This window comes from Lathamus discolor, chromosome 3 (assembly GCF_037157495.1).
Source record: "Lathamus discolor isolate bLatDis1 chromosome 3, bLatDis1.hap1, whole genome shotgun sequence".
Classification (NCBI taxonomy): domain Eukaryota; kingdom Metazoa; phylum Chordata; class Aves; order Psittaciformes; family Psittacidae; genus Lathamus; species Lathamus discolor.
The window spans coordinates 28358565-28376615 of NC_088886.1; the positions used below are offsets into that span (position 1 = coordinate 28358565).

The window sequence follows — 18051 nt, forward strand, 5'->3', positions numbered from 1 at the left end:
GCTGTGCCAGGGAATATTCGTTGGCTGGCACCATATCATCCGTGATCTCGCCCCATTGGAGCAAGAGAAAATAAGTACCATTTGTTAACATGCCAATCGTTCTTTACACTGGCTGATTAAAAAATAATTACCCGCAGCCATTATTGAGCACTCTTGCAAATGAGCTGTGGGAAGCTGTGACCCTGCGCTCAGCACACAGTGTGCCTTGCCTGATTCAATATTATTTTAATTAAGTATCTGGGTAAAAGGCCTTTCTAATGTAACTTTCTTTTCATCAGCAGAGAGCAGCCTCCATGCTCACCTGAGCGGCGCCGGACTGGTGTTGCACAGTGCAACCTACTGCTTATTCAGATTCAAAAGGAGCGACCTTAGGCAGACCCATGAGGAGAAGAGCTCTCGTCTACACCCCAGGGACATGGCTACAGCAGAGAGCTAGAAGGCATCACTGCCCTCAGACCCATTAGCTGTGGATGCATGACTTGGGCTGGGATGTGGACAGGGTTAGGGTTAGGAGGTGGAGGCAGTGACCGAGGACATCCCTCATGCCTGGGAGACTTTGAGCTGGTTTTCCTGCCGGCAGAAGAGACCAGCACTGCTGAGGTGGGCTGGCCCTCCTGGCTGGGCAAGAGCAGAGGGCCTCGGTGAGAAGAGGTCTGGGAGAGCTTCCTCCCCCTGCAGGACCACAGGCACACAGCACACCTTCACTTGCCATGGACTTTTTTATGCCCTTTTCACAAAACACTTCGCAAAAGAAAAACACAGAAGAGGTGGAGGAAAGCCCACATGTGCTGGTTGCCCATCCGCCTCCCACAGCTGCCTTTGTGCATGACTCAAAGCAGCCGCGTTAGGCAATTCCACCTCTTTCTTATTTACGTGTTTTCCCCTTTCTGCATCCCAGCTGGGGCTGTATTTAGCAGAGCACACGGTGACCGTGCTTTATTGGGGGGGGGGGAGGGTGTGCCCTTTCACATGTGCTTACATTCTCTCATGTAGCATTTAAGCTGCAGCACTGGTTTCAATTATCTCTTGTTTGCAAGCAAATTAACTCAGCAAGCACATTTCAGATCCTCAACCGGTGTAGAACTAACAAACATTGCACTGAAGAAACCGAATTACCACACAGATTCAAGCAGTACGAAACAGCCCCAGAGGTTCCTCTTGATCTCCCGACTGTCTCTTACTTGTCAAAATTCCCTTGGCAGTTATTTCTATGAGAATAAGAAGAAGCCCCTGAGCAGGTAAATCCTTTCAGACCTGGCAACAAGGAATTGCAGCAGTGCTGGGGCTTGATGCTGAGCCTGGGGTTGGGTCCTTGCCACGTGCACCGTTTTGGAGGATGCAAAACCTGAGGAGGAATAAGGTTATTGTACACAAGAAGAAAATTCTTCACAGTGAGAACGATCAGCTAGTGGAATAATCTCCCCAGGAAAGTGGTGGATTCCCCAGCACTGAACACTTAAGATTCAGCTGGAAAGGGTGCTGGGCCATCTTGTCAAGACAGGGCTTTTGCCAAGAAAGGTTGGACCAGATGATACTTGAGGTCCTTTCCAACCTGATGTTCTATGATTCTATGAAGACATTGAGAAAGGTGCTGCTATAACAGGCCATCATAGCACAAATTGCTTTCAGTGAGGTGAATAAATAATCTCTTACTGTTTCTTTGGCAGAGTCAGGCTGGTAGTCCTCTACTCCTGAAACAACAGAGAAATGACGTTGCTTTGTGATCAAATCAACCCGTTTCCTCAGCCAGTTCTTCTTTGTGAGTTGAGAAATGCATTAACACCAGTAGACACTCCAGGAACCTGAAATCCTGAGCTTCAGACTTTGAATAGACAGGAAAAAAATAGATGAAAATCGGAGGGGTTTTCCCTTGCTTCCACAAAAACATATGCTCTCACCAGGCTTTCTTTGGCAGAAGTAAATACCACATTTCCCAAACAGCTCTAGTTACTGAAGACGACTTCATTTCCCATCTCGGACACTGCAGTGGCAGAAATCTAGAAAGGAGAATTGATTAGACCACATTAGGGATAGGGAGCCTGGTGATGAAAAGCTGCTGCTGCTGTCTCTGAACCCATTTGGGACCATTAGTGACCTCCTTCCCTCTCACCAGGGATGCTGACCCATTGCTGAATTTTGCTCTAAGTGTCTGCACCGTGTCTCTCAATTTCTTCCTGCAACCCACTATCACATTTTTCCCCTGTGTGCACTTCCCCCACCGAGGTGAGCTCCAGAAAAACAGGAAGGAATTGCTGTATACATGGTTTAGCAACGCACTTCGGGATCCCTTGGGATAAAGCTTGCTGGATCAGTGCACTTTACTATTATGAGGATGTTGATGAGTATCCTACCATCGTCTAAAAGCCAGCCTAGACATTTCCAAAGCCTCTTTTATTTTTTTAATGCAATAACACTTCCTTGTACCTTTCCCCAGGTAACTGCTGTTTCCACTGTAGCTTCACACTAGGTCACTCAGATAACCTGGAAAGAGCCATTTGCCAGTCCCTCCTGTCTTCAATATAAAGCTACTAAATCTTATTTGCTACCACATTAAGCTGGCTGAGAAGGGAGCAGGGCTATGGATGCAGTGCAGTTTGCTCTGACAGTCCTTTTTTTTTTTATATTTCCTTGGATAATTTCATGGTCCATTAATTTCCTGTAGTTCCTCCCTGCAAACACACACACATCACCATGGTGTGTAAGTCTCCTTCTCGCTAGCACAGGGACCGGGCAGATTACACATGTAGTGGTTACACCTGCTCTGGGGGCACAGAAAAAGTGTCTCACCTGCATCCAGTGCAATGCAGAGGATGCTGATGTCCACTGCAGTTGGTACATGTGAAATGCAGATGTGCATGCACTGAGCTGAGGGCTCTCTCTACTGGGTGAGGGCTGGCCCAGATTGCCCATGTCCCAGCACAGCACAGTTTGCATGACACCCATCTGGCAGAAGCACAATGTAGAAAGTACAGTAGGGAAAGCATGGCAGAGGAAGCAGAGGGTGCATTCCCCACCAGCCAGCCCCTCAGCTAGAGCAGGAGCATCCCATCACACTCCACAGGCAGAGCAACATCACACCAGCCCCAGCTCACAGCAGCTCACCCCAAGCAGCCTACAGGTCGTAGTGCCCACAACATCCTGCCCTTGCAAAGAACGCAGCTAAAGCCTCATGTAAGACTGCTGCACTGGAACCCAGTACAAATCTTTCCCTTATTTTTAAATCACCTGGTGGGAAAAAAGAACAAATGTGTGCATAAGGACTTTGCAGCTGCATTATGCTGGCCAGTTCTGAAACTTGTGGAATTAGGGAGCAGCTTCCCAGTGGCAAAGTCTGTGCCCAGAAGCTGCGACCCTGAATTTGCAGGGAGAGATGATTGTGTCCCCCAGGAAGAGGCTGGGGGCAGCAGGATGGGCAGCCCTTCTGGACAGGCACAGTGTGGGTGGAGGGGACTGATAAGACTGATGTCTCTCCAAAATGACAGCTTGCTTGGAGTTCGCTTTCTCTCTCTGACAATTGAACTTTGACAAAAAGAGCCGGAACAGAATGTGAATCCTGCCTAGAAAGGAAAAAAAACCCACAACCCCCAGCAGAACAAAGGGAGGGAGGCAGATTTGGTGGATCTGAACCACAAAGAAATGTTATTCACGGGCATTATTGATTAAGTTTTCCTCACCAACACATACATAAATACTTATCTCTCAAATGAATAAGAGGCTCTGTAATGCTGGAGGGAAGAAGGGAAAAGATTATTGAAAACGTGAGGGTCAGAGAAGCATCCAGCTGCAACGGATGCATTGAGAAGATAAACGAAGACATCTTTGCCAACACACTGGTCTGCCAAAGACCAAGTGTGATAGAAGGCAGCGATTTTCACTAAAAGCAATGCTTGGGCTTCGATAACAGTAAAATAGAGATTATGGAGCAGATCCTCACCTGGGTTAATCCAGTGCCAGGTCTCCAATCACAGGGCAGCTACACTGATTTACATTGTCTGAGGATCCTGCTCACTTTGGACAAAGCAGCCCATTAGCAGAAGGCAGAAGCAGAGATTTATGACAACCTCTGTAGGGCAGGGACAAAAAGGAAAAGCAGCCATGAGTGGGATCAAAGGAGAAAGGGAGGAGAAATGGGGGCTCTGACTCATGAACACCCCCAAACCTGCCTGACCTCTGGGTACCACCCCCATCCCCAGCGCTGCCTTGCCTGCTGCCACACGGTGGAGCGCATGGGTCCTTGTCTGCAAACAGCTCCTGCTGAGGCTGGCTGGGTTAGCAAACGTGCCAAATCCAAGAAGACTAGATCTGGCCCATGAGCCAAACCCACTGTCTCATGTAGCACCATGCAAAGCAGGTTTGGCAAGCAGAGCTGAGACCCCCAAACACCCTAAGGGTGCAGACAGGAAGGTTTGGTGCATTTGGTGATGTCAGCCCAGAAGCACTGAATACATGTGAGGGCTGTGAGGGACCATCAGGACCATCTCTTCTGGCATCCAGCAACCCCATGGGATCAGCTCGTTCATCCTGCCTGCAGTCTGTGGCATGAGTTGCTCTCCAGGCAGCAGGACTGTCTCAGGGACATATTCAACCTGCTTAGCAAGCTCAGGTCTTGCTTGTCTACATCTATATCTACATCTGCCACCATGTGGGGAACAAACAGTGGGCAGTGTTCAGGCAGGATTTCCATTGACCAGGACATTGCAGCTGGTGTGCTGACAGTGGATGCTCAGCAAGGAGCTAAGATGAGGCCAAGCTCCCCCCAGCACTGGGGCGCTCAGCAAACACCAGCACAGGCATTGGGCTTGCATAGGTGTGCAAGTGCAGGATTGAGGGTGCACCAGGAGGGACCACAGCTCCCCCAGAGAAGCTCTGCTGCTTCAGGCCAGCTCCAGCCATCAGGTCTGCCCAGCTGTACAGAATCGGGTCTCTGAGCTCCCTCAGTCTGTGGATTCTGCAGCGATTCCACACACACAGGGTTTGTTCCTGCCCCCTCGTGTGGCAGCAGCAAGAGCCAGACACTGGGCTCTGCTTTGTGTTAACACCCCGCTGGCCCTGAGCTGCAGAGCAGGCTTGCCATCAGCCAAGCCAGCCATTTCAATGCACCTCTTTGTGCCTCAGTTTCTCCGTCTCTAATCAGGGACACAAGTGACACCCCTGAGGGCCCAGGTTTGCTGTGGCTCCTGCTCAATCCACTCACAGAAGTATAAAAAAGACTTCGTGGCTTCTCCTACCACCTTCCCTCAGTGCCTAAAACACAGGCAGCAGCGCTGCTGTCAGCCCCAACGAGCACCGGCTCAGGAGCTGGAGCAGGGCAGCCTCTAGTGGCTGCACGCCAGGAAATACCGGTCCCCAAACCCGTGTTTAGGGGATGTTTGCTCTTCAAAGCAGCTGGCCTGAATAAACCACAGCCTGTGCTGCTACACTGCCCCAGAGCCAAGAAATGTTAGTCCTCGGGCTCCCCGTCCCTCGTTTACATCTTTCCTCCCTGCTGCTCACACAGTGCTCACATTTTCTCCTCCAAAAGCCTACAATCCCATGGGCTTCTGCTCTGCGCATGCAGCCACAGGCATCAAAAGCAAGTGTGTCCCAGATCTCATGATTGTGCCACACGACATGTCCACAGGGCTCATTAGCATCACTGGAAATAGCTCCAGCCCCGGTGCAGATTTGGCCATGCAGCTGACTGTGGTTAGCCGCTGGATCTGCAGTACAGTCCCTGATTCCTGGAGCTGACTACTGATAGCAGATCCATCCAAATTCATTAATGCCCCATCTGGAAAAGCGCAGCCTTTTCTGCTGCAGGGTGCTCTGGCCCTAGGAGATGCACACTGGCCTCCATTGCTCAGGGAACAAGGCTCCCTTCACCTGTCCCGGGAAAGGAAGCTCAGGAATGGAAAGACCAGTCCTACTCTTAAAATTGCATCTATGGCCAGAACTTCCAGTGCCCCTTTTGCTGTCTTGACCTACCTCTGCTGGCAAAACTTTGTCTTCCAGGTGGAAGGTGTATGCTCCGCAATCATCCCACAGCTCCATCATAAGGCCTTCAGCTTCCCCTCACACAGGACATGAAAATGAGCAGAACAAGCCAGGAGAGACAAAAATCCTGCGGGCTGCCTCCAACAACCATTTGACTTCACCTCAGCACTTCCCCACTCTCTGCTTCATCCCAGTTTTACCGGTGAGTCAGAGCTCTCCATCTAATGGTTGAGCATCACAGTGGGCATGAGATAAGAAAGGCAAGCAGGGACCAGGCTGTCTGTGGGACATATCAGAGGACAAACACCTAGACAGACAGACATATAAATCAATTGGAGAGTGGATAAAACAGAAGAGGAGCTCTTTAACAGACCAGTGTGGGATGGTTACTTGTCACAAGTTGGACAGAATGTTTTCCTGCCCCATGTTTCAGGGTGATGACCGGTAACATGGCACAGCATCAGCACAACAGGCTGCTTAACTGCTGGCTGCTGATTCATCAGTTACGCAAGAAGCAGTTTAAACGCAGTTTATGTCAATAATTCAGGCAGCAGTTTTACTTTTAGAACTTCCTAAAATGAAAAAGGGTTGGAGAGAGAAATCAAGCAAAGAGGTCTCTCTGTAGCAAAGAGACCCACATACATCTTAAGTTGCATGCACCCAGGGACCTAGCACCATCCTCCTGCTGTGCTCCCACTGAAGCTGCTGGAGATCCATATCTGCCATCAACTTCCCCACCACATTTTGTTGGGAGAGCTCAGATTGTGGTGTAAGATTCAAGGACAAGGCAAGGGTACACCCAAAAGTAGAAACAAGGAAATGTCTTGGGGACTGGCAATATGGCATACCAGTCCTCTTCATGAATGCAAGGTTTTCCTCCCCACCCTTGTCTTTGACCATTTCACTAGGAGATGCAGTCTGCTAGCTAAGCAGTGCTGGACCACAGACAGCCATGCAGAGCATCAGAGACTTTTATGTTGCTCTGGACATCACATAGAAAGTCCTTAGCTGCAGCAGGGCCAGACTGTGTGGCTCCTGGACCCCTGATATTTATGTTATGGGATGAACAGTTCCCAGTCTACACATTTTTATGCATATTGTCATTCCCTACCTACAGAGGAGACCCTAATCTTGCAGGGGGAGAAAGCATAGCGTCTCCTAGCTAGGAACAGGAGTCAGTCAAGTTCAGGCTTGAAATACTGAGAAGAGGGTGATTATCAGTTAGGACTGGATTGTTATGGGGCTGAGAGAATCCTCTGTTAGAGGCTTAGAGTCCAGATAGGATGGGCTGCATCTGTGACACATGAATCACTTGGCCAAAATCAGCCAGGGAGCACGGACATATCAGAGAAATTTTTGCTTCCACCTGTTGAGTATCACCTTGCTCCTTTTGACTGTTTCTCCCTTTTGCCTACGGAAAATAGAAGATGTAATTGTCCAAAATCCTTGTGGGATTATTTCTTAAAACCCTAGATACTTCCCTTATATATAAATATAGCTACTCCGTAACTATTCTTTTCTGAAATAATTCATTATTTCAAAGGTATGACACTTCAGACTGACAGATTACAGCTGCACTCCCCAGAAACTGCATCATGGACAAGATAAGGCAGGACAATGGCCAAATAAGCCACTGAACAAACTGGCTGGGTTATATGCGATAAGAGGAAGACAGGGACAAGATACAACCTTTTATCCTCTGCATTCACAGAGACATTTGTCCCTTCTTCAGTGAAGCAGACCCTCTCCGACCAGCAGAACCTGCAGCAAACAACCTGAGCCTGCCTCCGCCTGGATGGTTTTGGTGTCTCAGGCAGCTAAGCAAAGAGGGAGGCTGTTTTCATCCAGACCTCTGCTCTGCCACCAGGAACACTTGACATTGCCTGTGCTGGCTCTTCGACACCGAGGCAACAGCAAAATTAATGGCTGTGCTTCTGAAAGGGATTTAAACATTGATAATGAAGGCGGGGAGACAGCTCCGCAAGGCACATTAGTGTCATTCAGGGCTCCATTCACCTGGGATGATTACGAAAGGGCCCTCTTGGGACAGTGACCCATCTATTGGTAGTGGGATGGAGATGTGAGAGAGCCTGTGCTAATCTTTCCTTAACTGTACCAAACTGACCCTGTCTCCCGTTCATTCCCTTTCCCCAAAGCCATAGTGGGCCCAGGTATTTGGTTTCTCAAGAGCATGGCAAGATTTTGTGTTGAACCCACATCTCCCCTGATGTTGCGCAGCTTTCAAAGTCACAGACAGATTACCTGATGTGTTCCCAAAATTTGCTCTCCTTCCAAAGCTGTGTGTTTGGCTGTTCAAAACTACAGAGAAATTTGTCTTGAGCGAAACAGGAAAGGGGCCAACACAGTTTTGTTTCCATCAGAGAGGTTGTCAAACTGTTCACAGGAGGAGCAGGAGCCGCATCCAACTCCCCCCATTCATCCAATGACAGCATTGGGGCAGAATAAAGTCAGAAAACCAGTGGTCATAGGGTCTATCAGCTCCCACAGCGTCTTCCCCTGCCATCAGTGCCAACTCCTTCCCCCACTCAGTAAGACAAATTACCCAAGCAGCCGTTCCCCGCTCAACCTGCAGAAATGTTGCAGAAAAATGAGCTTCTTAGTAGGCTGGTTCAGTCATCAGCTCACTTATCCAACACCTAGGTATCTCCAGACATTCAGACACAGCATATTTGGCTCCTTGTTCATTATCTGTACTGCACTGTGGGTGTAGGCATTCAAAGACAAGACCTCCTGGCCCAAATCAGATGAAGTGTGCCCTCTGAGTTCTCCTTACTTACTTTCTGGTTGCTGAACTTCTGACTTTGATCTCAGACCACAATTTTCAAGCTGTTTTCCATGATTATGAAGCACAGAATGTCCTTTTCTGTACTAAAAGCTTACAGTCGCAAGAATCCATTCGAATCCAGAATCTGAAGCTTTAGAACAAATGCCCATTCTTGCAAACATCACAATAAAATTATGTGAGCCAGCAATACTTGAAATAACACCCAATTTATCCTCCTATTTCCCCTGTATGATTATGTCTTTCATTTTGCTGTGGTGGAGAACCTTGAAAACAAATGAGTCAGTTTGATTTTTGTTTCATGGGGAAGTTAATTTCCTGGCTCCTTTGCTCGCTCATGACATTCGGATGACAGTCTGCATGCTTTCTGAAGAGCTGACAGACTTTGAAATTTCGGGCTTTGTGGATAGCGAGGGTGAAGTCCCAGCATCCTCCTGCCCCCTCCAGTTTTGCAGTGGCATCCAGTGCCTGCGGTACCCGCAGCACAAGAGTGTTTTCCTGGCTTTCCACAAGGCTCACAGCTTTCCTTCTCACAGCCTCCCCATCACTAAACTCAGCACAGCAGACAAATGACAGCCTTAAAGTTTGGCAAGATTGACCTGGCACATTTAAGATGTAAATAGCATCGCATGAGCCTGTGCTATGGTGGTGGAAGTAGAAGCTTGCGAGCCCTTCCGCCTGCTGTGTAACACTGACCATTGCTGGGACACAACCACAGAGCATCATTTACCCCCAGAAATGAAGGGGGACAGACCCTTTCACCCCATCCTGAAGAAAAGACTTGCATCCTTGATGTCAGACCCCTTGACTTGCTTTTCAAGGTGACTCCACCAGGTGATGGAGCAGTTCAAGGATTGTTGAACCTTTCCCTTCTCCAGCCCTTTTGATATTTTCCTCCACCCCCTGGGTCTGTCCTGCAGACAGAGACCTATCACCCTTGCCAGAAGGTTAATCCTATCTCAGAGGGCATCCCCAAAACTTGTACCCAGCACCACTCTCCATGACTGTGGAAGCAGCTCTGCATTGGTCCAGCCAAGGAGGCACCTCAAAACCAGGCTCCGCTCCTGCCTCCTCTAAACCCTCAGCACTTCATCTCACCCAAGCACACTCTCACACGGAGACTTCTCCAGTCTTACAAGGAGATGAGACCAATTTAGAAGTATAATGAATGTATGTACATAAAAGTTCTGATTCAAACACTTTCATTAGATTTAGTCACTGGCTCCCAATACAAAATGATGGTGACACCAATTCCTTCTCAGCCTGAGTGACTAATTGTGACACAGAGGCAATTAGGCTTGGTTAAATGATCCGTGTCCCTTCAAAATAATGGTCTGTCAAACTGCATTTGCCCAAAATAATCCAGGATTGACTTGAGAATCAAAATATCGGTTTCTTCAAAATTAATAAAAGCCCAGAGCTCCTTGTTCTTCTACGGTGCAGCTGCAAAATGAAAGAGCTGCCTCACAGTGATGGGGGAGGATGGGCCACCCTAAGGGAGGTGGGAACAGGCATTAGAAGGCTAGATGCTGTTAGAGGCAACAGCTATAGCAAACTACTTACCACAGGCAGAACACAGCCTGAATAGAGCTGGATAGACTCCTCTGGCCTTAAGCAAACCTCCCTCCAAAGTCTCCATCACCGGCAATACCTGGAATGCAGGAATATGCGACAGGCAGTGGTGTGTGGTCATCTGCACCAGGCTGTTAGCACAGGCTTCCTCATCTGAGGCCCCAGGTCACCAACATGAGTTTTGCTGGTTGCACCCTGAGGAAAATGCTCCACCTCTGGGATCTCCCCTCTAAAGAAACCCTGCATGCAGGCACCTGTGGCCCATGAGGTGATCCTGGGGAGTCAGTGGGCTACCTCATGGAAAAACATTGCAGAGAACACAGTGCTCACAGGGACTGCATGGCACTGTCAACTCTGGGGACAGGGACACTCAGGAAATGGGGGTTGAGTTTCTCCAGTGTTCAGGCAGCAGATCCCAGAACATACTGCACTTCCCCATATCCTAACCCAGAGTTAGTAAGGACCAAACCTCGAGTCTGTTACCTAGTTATCTGCCTCCACAGAGAACTCCTGCTAATTAAGCACAATGGGTTAATTGGAAGAACCCACACAGACATCCCTAAGGATCAAGGCCAGGGAATGAGCTCTCCCCTACCCCACACCATCCTCTGCAACCCCCAGAGGGTTTGTTAGCTCTTGCTGCACACCCACTACAGCGAAGGGCACCCACCTCCATGGGACCCCAGCAAAGGATGCTCTGGCACCTTGGCTAATTTCTACATCATCCCCCAAATTACACCCATGCAATTTCCATCTGCTCTGCACAGCTCACTGCACCCAGTTCTGAGAAGAGGATCACAAAGCAATTACCCACGTTAATGGAAGCAGATATTCATACTGCCTATCTTGCTGCTGTAATCCCACCCCTGAGAGCTGGTGGCAGAAAAGTGCTATGGAGCCATCTAAGTAAAGCTTGAAACCTGCCTTCATCTGCGTCCCACCTGATCACACCCATTCATCCACTTGCAGCAGAGCCCACAAAGGTGATTTTTCAGGGACTTTCCTGAATGGATTCTCACATGTCTGATGCCAGTGAGCTTGTCCCTTGGAACCACCAATTTGGGTATTTCTCCCCCCACCCCTTTCACTGAACTAGAGGAGCTTAACATCTTTGAGACTCCTGCCCCGTGGCAGGTTTGGCTGAAATGGGGCGATTGGGTCTTGTACCTGGGGCTAGGGTGAGAGACAGGGAGTCAAGCTCCCCATCTCATTCCTGGGACATGAATATGGAAAATAAGAGATTTCACATCCCAAGCAAATTACCACCTAGGAAACAAGAAGTAGCATGGCCTCCTCCCAAAACACTGGTCCATTCTACACAATTTCATCCTCCATGCAACTGCTTAAATCCGTGTGGACTGAGGGCAAAGGTCCAGAAGCAGACTGAGCCTCATGTTTGCATGCTAGATGAGCCCTTGCCATCAGCAAAAGATGAAGAAGGGATCCCTGATGTTCTGCATGTGACAGAAAGTAGTCAGAGCTGATGACGCTGTAAGTCTCTAACCCCTGTGCTCCACAGTGAACTCAGCAGCACAGTCAGTAATGGACAGAAATAACAACTTACTTCTGGGAGAGATTTTTCACCAAACTGTCATTTCATCTGTGACCGTCTGGGCTGATCTGCAAAAGACGGCTGTAAAATATCTTCAAAGAGATGTGGGAATGGAAACACTTCTCCACTGGAAAACAAAAAATCACTGACCTTTTAAAGGATACTGGTTTAGTTGTGCTACCAGCCATAGCATGTGAAAGATGCTCTTCCCCTGGTACCCCCTCCATGTTGCAAGGAGATTAATTCCTAGTTTCTCTCATTTTCCAATGGAGAAAATCTGCCTATTTTTTCTGCTCCAGTTAAGCCTCTCTGCTCCACAGGTGCCAGTAGCCTTAGCTCTTAGGCTAAATGGATCAACTTAAGCTCAAGATGGTGCTTTCAATTTATTCTTAACTTCAAGGCTTCCTTCTGACACACAGGGGAACAGCCAAGCCCTCTAGCCCAGGGGCTCCTACACATGCTGCGGGTACCACAGCTCTAGGCATGTCTGGAGGTGGGCAGGAAGGTGTTAAGTCTGGAGCTGCATTAGCTCTCCACTCCTGCAGTGGGGATTTCATTCTTTATTTATGGGCCAGCCTCCTCTGGCTAGGAGACATTTAAATTTTTCAGCAAGGTCTATGTCCCATCACCCAGGGCAGTTTAAATTCTCACTCACTTCATCATGCACAGACATTGGCGCAGGCATCAGCAAGTGGATAGTAATTACAGCAGGAAAAGGACGGAAAAAAGGAGTCAGTTCTGCAATGATTATCCCCTGTGTAAAATAGAATTATGCATATTTTACATGATGAAAATGATCAGCCTGTTGCACTATTCAGCCCTACCCGTATGTGACAGAACAGAGAGATTAAAAGGGCATCTGTTAAAGTTTTGTCTCAGCCAAAGGACATTGCTGCTGAAAACAACCGTTACATGTGAGAAAGCCCCATATAGCACTCAGCTGGTTTTGGTCATGATGTGACCAATAATGTCTGATTGTTCATCAAAAGGCAGCTCCAGAACAGAAAGCTTTCTGGCACAGGAGTCTCCAAACGTAATTGTAACATAGGATGCTTTCCATGTTGGGTGCTGACATACAACACTTAAGAGGTCTGATTTACAAAGACTTGTGAAAACCCAGCTTTGAGACAGCAGCAGAATTGTTATGGTCCACAGGAAGTCTCCAGGCTTGCTGCCTTCTGTCACCAACTACACCAAGAGCAGAAGCCACCACTGCCCCTACTGCCAAAACAGATGCTGCTAGGGAACTGCTCATCTCCACACGAGACTGTGTTTGACCATCAGGCATGCTCAGACAGACTGGTATTATGTGCCAGAGAAGGTTCAGGCTCCCAACACAAGCTCCTCGGCAATTTGCACAGTTCAATATAACAATTTGCTCGTGGATAATGCTAGGGGAGGGAGAAGCAGTGCTGAGTGCTGAAAGGGAGAGCTGGTCATTGCTCTGTCATCAAGGCATCACTCTGTAATAGTTTTGCCAGATGCAATTTAAACAGCTAATCACTGCTGCAGAAGAACAGAGACACTCTGAGCCTCACAAGGGCAGGAAGACAGTGTCCAGTCAAGAGGGAGGGCAGGCAGCACAAGTGGCCCAATTCCTCCTCACTGCTGGGGAAACTGAGGTGTGGAGAGACAGCACCGAGCTTAAGGTCACACAGGGAAGGTGCTGCTAGGGTAGAAATGGAACTCCCATTTTACAGCCCCCATCTGGGAAACAGCGGAGATGCAAATTTGCCTCCTTCCCACCCCTCCAGGCCACTGCCCCACATTGCAGGGGCTGCAAATGGTCACCAAGTTTTCTGGCCTCCCCAACAGCACAACAGGGAGGTGCCACAGCCCAGGAGTCCTGCACTGAAGGTCCCACTCGCAGGCCACCGCGGCAGAGGGAAAGGGGACGCTGCTGGGAGCCCCACTTGACACTTCTGGGAGAGGAGGCAAAAAGTTTGTTTGTTTTCCTTTCGTGCCCTGGAAGCTCTCTAATTGCACTAGGCTGTTTCCCGGAGAAGGGTGTAATTAAAAGTGAATGGCTCCAAGTCCTTTATTATCATGAATATTAAAGGAAAATAAACACTACATCAATATTCATTTAAGCAGAAACAGAAAAAGGCAGAACTTGATCCCAGCTGACACTTCAGCATTTTATAAATGAAATTACACAGCTGGGGGAAGGGAAACAAACAAACAAACAAGAAGAAGACCCAGAAAACAGTAAGGACCTTGGCACAAAGCAGCAGAGACAAGCTGGAATTGACAGTCATCCCATGCCATGTCCTACCTCGCCACCTCATCCCCAAAGTTAACTGCTTCAGAGGAAGGTACAGGACATGCCGAGGTTGACAGTTCCAGTACTCAGTGTCCCAGGAACTGGAATTCATCTCACCTTTGCTCACAGCACTGATGCACAGGTGTTTGGTAGAGTCACTCTGTAAATGTGCAGTTCAAACTGGATGCTAGCACTGACTACACCAATAGTCTGTCATGCCCCAGTGCTACTGTGGAGTGACCCAAAACCTGCTGAGCAAGCCAACTCCATTGTTTAATACACTTGAGATTTTCTCACTAAGTTCCAAGTCACATTTTCTGTCCATCTTCTCCCTCTCCATCCCTGGTTTTACCCTCTGCTTCTTTTCTCCAGCACTCCACCAGCATTAGCTCCTCAGCACAAGAAGCATAACTCATCAGTAGCAGTTTCTGCAAACCACAAGGCTGATGGTCCTTCAGTCTCTTGTTAGAGCTGCTGGAATCTCACCAGTGACCCGCTATATAGCACAGCCACACACAGTAGCTTCACCCACCCACACTAGCTATAGATACGGCTCATCCTCTGCACACTGTACCATCCAGCCTTTGGTCATCACAGACCAGCTTTTCCCAGGGAGCCCAGACTGGGAGCCGAGCAAAGTCTTGTGTGTCCCAGCTCAGCCCCAGAAGCACCATAAAGATACAGCTAAGGAGAAAATGGACATAGCTGGCTTGCAAGAAAATCCTCCATGGCAAGACAAGCCTACATCCTTCTCCAGCAGGTCAAGGCATCCCCATCCACAGCACCAGGCTTGCCTAAGGACCAGGCCCACCACGCCTCACCCAGACTGCATCCCTTGTGCAGTAACTATGCTACTACTCACACTCCTGCATGCCCTGAGCCCAATGCCAATGAAAGCAGGAGAAAGAAAATCTTTCCAGTATAACAACACCATCCCCAGCTGCTCTGTAGGTATTTATGCCATTTCCAGGCTCCCTCTAACTGGTTCTCAGGCAAATGCAGTGCACCTGAGTCAGAGCAGTGAGCAGTGCTAACCTCAAGGTTACAGCCACCCTCAGCCCCTGGATCTAATAGGGAAATGCAGTCCTGAGTCATGTCCTGACGCTGCAGAGCTTTTGTGGTGTAAAACTGATGTTTAAATTTCTTCTATCTGCAAGCAAGGGCACACGTGTGTCTGGGTCACTGCCCAGTGGTGTCTCAGACAGACACTGCCTTCAGACTTCTGCCTTCATCAGCCTGCCCCTGCTTTATTTCTGCACAGGTGATGCGCTCTTAGTACCCATACTCTGCCCTAGAAGTGGCCAAATCCTGACAGTGAGTGAAATCACCCATGTGCAAATCATTTTGTGATGCTAGAAATATTCAATATCAATTTTTGTGCTCAAATACACCCCCAAAGTGCTCACACATGAATGAATAATGCAGAAATCGCTCTCCACAAATACAGCCCAGGGCACCATCCCTCTCTGCCCTCTGCCACCCTCAAAACTAATCATCTTCTGCTTCTCCCAAACCTATGGCTCATCATCAGCTGAGGTGTTGTCTTGAACGGGTTGGCTGGGGCATGAGTAAGAACTAAAATGTGACTTGAATGACATTATAAATGTGGTTGCTCGTAAAAGCACAAGCCACAGCAGATTTTGAAGATAACTAATGGCCCACTCCTGGGTCTCATAAATCCAGGTGGGTTGTTAAAATCCACCCAGCACTCCAGTCTCCATCTATGTGATCTATAAGCTATGTTCCCTCTCCAGCCTACAGAACGTGTTATGCATTGCCTGCCGTAACAGTCAATGTGTCTCTGCACACCTCCTAATGACAGGTGGCAGATGATTAACAGGTTGTTAATGAGGGCAGAGCTGGTGTTTGTCAATAATAATCCACAGCAAGACCCATGTAGCCCACATGAAGAATGACTGCTCCCAGGCTGGTTTGGAGTAATGCTCAGAGGCAAGCAAACAGCTTGCATCCCTCCTTTGCTGAGTCCTCTCCTAATCCCCTGTCTGCATTGCCAGGAGTTTCCAGTCTTCATATTGTTGTTCCAAGGGATGTTCAGTAGAAGGGTTAAACACTCAGATAGCCCTTGGATGCGGGTGCTCAGAGAGCTGGCCGTTCAGCTGGCCACATTAAAGGCAGCATCTCTGGGAAGCATTTTTATCAGTTAGGGGAGCAGTGACTTCAGCATTTGTATGGCTGTTGTGAGTAATGGCTCAGCCCTTCCAAAGCCAGCTCATCTCACATGTTTTAACAGTAATCCTCACTGTAAGAAAGTGACACCAAGGGAAACTGAGGCAGGGGGCACTGTGCTGCTGCCATGGATGCCATGCTGCGTGTGAGGTGTAGCTTCTCAGGCAACACACACGCCCCGCTGTGGCTGTGAGGACCTGGGGTCTCTTCAGCAGTAGCAGGGTGTGCACTAGCATTAAAAGTTGAAGGACTTGTCAAGATACCTTCTTGCAACCTCCCCCATACATCTGTATTACCTTCTAGCCTTAGTAGCCCTACAGCAACCCAACTGCCATGTCCCACTCCAGAGATGGCCACATGTGAAAAGCATGCAGGGTGATTCCTGGACTGACTGAAAGGCCCTGCAGACATGTGGGTTTCCATGATGGCAGCAGCAGGGGATGTTCCCACTCCTGGCCAGGAGCAAATGAGTCATTTGGCACTGGTGTCTGTCTGGGAAGAGCTGCCTCATCTCTGAAGCAGTCCAGCGCCACGGGTTTGCCATCAGTGTTGGCCTCACCAGCTCCAGAAGTGCTGGATGTCACATCGGCATTTCTTCATACATCAGATCTTCCTTGGGTCCTTTTCTTTCCAGGCTGTGTCACTTGAGGTAGCCAACATCATGAGGACAACACTATCAGCCTTGAAAATGCTTCCTGCCAAGGGGACAGCCTGAAGCTTAAATATGGGTTGGTGATGACACATATGGGCAGGGTCCCCAGCCCCAGTGAGACACAGCAAATTGCCTGCCTGCCCTAGCTCCACTGAGAACCAAATGGCACCACCAGGCCACCAGCCATGGTGGATGGATAACCTACGTCTCAGCAAGCAGGCAGACCCAATGCATCACCTGCAGGGACAAGATAGAATCATAGAATCATAGAATAGTTAGGGTTGGAAAGGACCTCAAGATCATCTAGTTCCAACCCCCCTGCCATGGACAGGGACACCTCACACTAAACCATCCCACCCAAGGCTTCATCCAACCTAGCCTTGAACACTGCCAGGGATGGAGCACTCACAACCTCCCTGGGCAACCAATTCCAGTGTCTCACCACCCTAACAGGAAAGAATTTCCTCCTTATATCCAATTTAAACTTCCCCTGTTTAAGTTTTAACCCGTTACCCCTTGTCCTGTCACTACAGTCCCTGACAAAGACTCCCTTCCCAGCATCCCTAGAGGCCCCCTTCAGGTACTGGAAGGCTGCTATTAGGTCTCCACGCAGCCTTCTCTTCTCCAGGCTGAACAGCCCCAACTTCCTCAGCCTATCTTCATACAGGAGGTGCTCCAGTCCCCTGATCATCCTTGTGGCCCTCCTCTGGACTTGTTCCAGCAGTTCCATGTCCTTTTTATGTTGAGGACACCAGAACTGCACACAATACTCCAAGTGAAGTCTCGCAAGAGCAGAGTAGAGGGGCAGGATCACCTCCTTCAACCTGCTGGTCACGCTCCTCTTGATGCAGCCCAGGATACGGTTGGCTTTCTGGGCTGCGAGCGCACACTGCAGATGCCTCATGTTTGTTTTCTCATTGACCAGCACCCCCAAGTCCTTCTCTGCGGGGCTGCTCTGAATCTCTTCTCTGCCCAACCTGTAGCTGTGCCTGGGATTGCTCCGACCCAGGTGTAGGACCTTGCACTTGTCATGGTTGAACTTCATGAGG

At 48.9% G+C, this 18051-nt stretch overlaps 1 long non-coding RNA gene across 1 annotated transcript; it reads right to left on the bottom strand.

The window, feature by feature from the left end:
- Nucleotides 1-5970: 5970 nt before the first annotated feature.
- On the bottom strand, nucleotides 5971-14496 carry LOC136010887 (uncharacterized). Its single transcript, XR_010611048.1, has 5 exons — nucleotides 14281-14496; nucleotides 12556-12654; nucleotides 11913-12027; nucleotides 10340-10427; nucleotides 5971-6280 (listed from the first exon to the last, which is right to left on the bottom strand). It is a non-coding gene; the product is annotated as an uncharacterized LOC136010887 (long non-coding RNA).
- Between the last annotated feature and the right edge of the window lie 3555 nt (nucleotides 14497-18051).